Below are 4,410 nucleotides of genomic sequence, written 5' to 3' on the forward strand. Positions count from 1 at the left end.
CATTTGCTTACTGACCTGGAGAATAACTGGCACTTTCTGTAATTTCCTTTGGTAGAAGGTGTAGTAAGTGGCTGCTTCTGCCAGCAAGTTTGCCTCCTGGCCAGTCAACAGGGGAATTACTCCAGTCTATTTTATAGAAGTAATTTACCCCTGGAATTAGTTAATAATGGCAATGGCTTTGTAAAGTTCAAGTCCTTTCAAACAAATCCAAACTTGATTGATCAAGGGGAAGCAGTAAGTGCAGTCTCTCTTGACGTGAGTGATGGGTTTTGGTGCTACCTTACAGGAAATATTTCTGGGTAAACTGAAATATGTGCTCTATGAACCCTAACTCGAGTTGGCTGTGGGTTTTGTTTGTTGCTTGTTTTGTGTGCTGTTTTATTTGTTTAGGCCCATGTAAACATGTGAATTTTGCATAGTAAAATTATAATCATAAAATTAGTGATTAGGAGTACATTGGATAAAGACAGTTTTTTTAATATGTGGATTAAATTCTAAATATACTTACAAGTAATAAATGCATTGTCAAGTATATTTCTGGGGATATTACCAAGCTGCTCTGTGGATTTTCAAAAAGGAGACCAAAACAAATGTGTAAATCTCATGTAGGGTAGAAAAAAAAAAAAAAAAAAAAACGAAAACAAAAACAAAAAACAATTGACTTAAGCACTAATTCCATCTAACTCTAGCACGGTGAACCCATGGTGACTTTATTTTGTGATTTACTGGAAAGCCTAACTTCCAAACATGCGTGCTGATTCACAGAACCTGCATACCTAGAGACCACTGGACAATTTACAAACAGTTGGACTGCATCTCACCAGGGCTTGTTTTACACATCTTGGGAGGGACCTTTTGACCCTCACAGCACTCAGATTTTTTTAGACTTTCTAAGTTTCTTTAGATTCCAGAGGCATTTGAACCTCTCTTGGCACTCCAGGTGGGGATCCTTCAGTTTGCAGTAAATGACTACAGCAAAAGCAAATGTGCATTGTTTTTTGTTAGTTCAAACAGATGTTGAAAGTGTTGCCGGGACCAAGAGGCAAAATTCATTCTTGTTTAAGAGTAAATGCCCAAATCAATGTTGCTTTGGGATCCATATATATATATATGTATATATATATACATATATATAATCTACCACCAATCAGTGTATAGTTTTAAAATCTGTTTCTCTTCACTGAAGCAAAAAAAAAAAAAAATACAATTTTGTTTATGTGAAAACCTAGGAAAGCCATTTTCCAGTTACTGTATTTGAATTTTGCTACCTGAAACATGTTCATCCATCTAACTCAATTGATTACTATCAAAATATCACTAAAAAGCTTATAATTCTTGAAGATTCTTTTAAGGACTTCGCTTACTATGCATCTCTGTGGCATAAATGCTTCTTTAAAGTGATAAGTTCAAAATCAGAATTCTGTTGCCAAAATATGGTTTGGCTATATTTTGAATTAGAAATTATATTGAAGACTGTTTAGTTGAATCACATTTTTATCCTAATATTTTATTTCAGTTGTTAAGCTATATTTTAATTAAATTTTATTAAAATTATATTTACTGACTATTTTTGCTTTAACTCGACTGTTTTAAAGGCTCCTAAATTAGAAAGATGAAGAGATATGCTCAGCTTTCAAGGAACTCAGAATTTAGTAAAATGAAATTAGGTAACATATACATTTATATTATAAATGAATATAGTCCATATAATTCATATAGATAGATATATAGACAGACAGTCAGGCAGGCAGGCAGAAAGACAGAGAGACAGGCAGATAGATGTGTATATGTACATATACCACATAATTCAATAAAACGATCATTCTGGAGGTTTCTACAGGGACTAACCTCACTAACCTTGTTTAAGGAGGACAGGCAAGACATTTAAGTAGAACATTAATTTTAGGTTGTAGTACATTTTTTATTTGCATAATTTAATGGCTTTACCTTTCTTCATTTTCCTCAAGATTTCTCTGGCTTTTTTGGATCTGTGTGACTCTTTTGTGACCAGTGAAGAATGTCACTGTTTTTTTTTTGTTGTTGTTGTTTTTGTTTTTTTGTTTTTTGCAGCAAATGCCTTGGATCCCTTCATTTCTTTGGGTCTTTTTAGAATTACAATTAAGACGTAGCACACAAAGGATCAAGGATCATAAAATATGAACTTGGGCACATTAAAATGATCTTGTTTGTCTAAAAGTATCTATCTATACAAAACAGAGATTTCTTTTTCTGCCTACAAGGTTATGTAGCAGAGGTACTAACAGATGGCTGATAAAATCAACACTTATTTTGATTCATTGAATGATCTTTTAGTAGAATTCTGACCTGCATCTGGACATAGTAATCTGTGGATATGCATGCATGATTTGGCCTACAGTGCTTGAAAATGGTATTCAAATGTGTTCAATAAGCTCAAAGGGCTATACATGTATAATTCAAAATGCATGCATCTTGTATTCTACATTGTATAATATCTATTTTCTAACTAATTACATTTGAAATCTGAGTGCTGTTTCCAAAGTTCCTCATTTTTCTCATTTCATAATTATCAGACTGCTGTTCATATAGGATAGTCAAACTTAGATTCTACAATACTGAAATTCTACATACATAAAGTTTTATACTGTAAAATGGAAAAATCAAATCCTCTGAGATATATACTTCAGTGTGTTTGATTCATAATCATGTATTCACATATCATCTTCTTCCTAATATTTCTACTTGTCCAGAAAAAAAAACTGTTCCAAATATTTTCTTCACTATATTGAAGTAAATAACATATATTACATTTATGTTACATCCTTAGATTTTATATATATATATACATACACACACACACACACATACACACACACATATATATATACAAACATATACATATATATACAATATATGCATGTTTATGATTTATATTCAGATATGTATGTAAAAATCATAATATAAAATCAAGTTCACTTATAGTTGAATAGATATTCACAAAAATATTTTTTAACTATTTGGGTGTAAATATAGATGTAAATATAATGACCTTCAAATGAAAGAATTTAGACCCACTATTAACTAAGTACTGGTATACTTTTAATTATTATTATTAACTTATAATTCTAATAATGATAAAGGTAAGTTAATTACTAACCACGTTTAACATTTATTGCTAAGTGTATTTATCATTAATGGTTCAGAACATTAAAGCGATTAATTTTGCCTCTATACAATAAATTTTATTTAGCGCTTAGTTGAATCTCAGCAGAGAAATGGAGACATGGGGGCAAGATTTAAGAAATTCTTCATTTGGGACCCCTGGTAATGAAGCTTTGTGAATACACTTTTGCATGTGAAGCCTTCTGGTTTCTGAACATTTGTGACAGCTGTAAATAGTAAATATATTTTTAAATTGTTTATTGGTCTATGCAGGTGTATTGGTGTGCAGGTATATCTGTGTATTCACACCTACATGGAGACCAGAGAAGGATATCAGGACATCAGGTATCCTTTTTGTTTATTTCCTTGATATGTCTCTTTCTAGTCCTAAGCTGTGTTTTTCCAGACTTTTTCCAGCCAAATGCAATGATCTTACGGTCTCTGTAACACACTGGCCTAAACTGAGCTGTTGAAGTAATTGCTGGAATCTGGTCTGAACTCATTTCTGCTAGCTTGCATAGCAAGTGTCTTCCTTATCAACCCATCTCTCTTTCCTTATCTATTTGTTAGTTTCTTCAAACTTTCCATTAGTTTGCCCTGTGTTTGTATGATTTTGTAACTTCTCTCAAGTTACAAAAGTTATAATGGCCATTGACTTGCACCATAGACAATCAATTAAACTTATAATGAAACAAGAAAAATGTTTACTAATGTAATCTATAGGTAATTTAAATAAAAAGGTAAATGATGATTATTTGCAAATATCACACTTGCATAAAGGAATTGTGCAAATAAAATTATTGCATTTCATATCTGCCAGAGCTCTGGAAACTAATACTTCAAGGATCCTCAAGGATTGGTTTTGAATTTGCAAAAGCATTCACAAATTTGTGACTTGTGTATGAATATTATATCTCTTATAGGTTAATCATTCTCACATATCATGCAAGTGTTTTGGGGAATTTCTTCTTATAGTATCTGCAATTATTTCAGATAATTTTCATTCTCCTACTGATATCATTTGATATATATATTATTCTGAGGAAACAATGTTCATTATATTTTATTTCAGGTATGTAAGGACTGATTCACTATTGTACTCATGCTCCTGCCATTTCACAATGGTGTCATGAGTGTTGCTTTATCCTTTTTTTTCAGTGTTGCTTTTACATATTTTAACTCAAATACAGAACAATAAATTCACAATATATACTTGGCCTAATTATAACTTATGCTGTTTTTGAGATATGGGATTATGTGATAGACAAC

This window comes from Mus caroli, unplaced genomic scaffold (assembly GCF_978045245.1).
Source record: "Mus caroli unplaced genomic scaffold, Mus_caroli_1 scaffold_12, whole genome shotgun sequence".
Classification (NCBI taxonomy): Eukaryota; Metazoa; Chordata; class Mammalia; order Rodentia; family Muridae; genus Mus; species Mus caroli.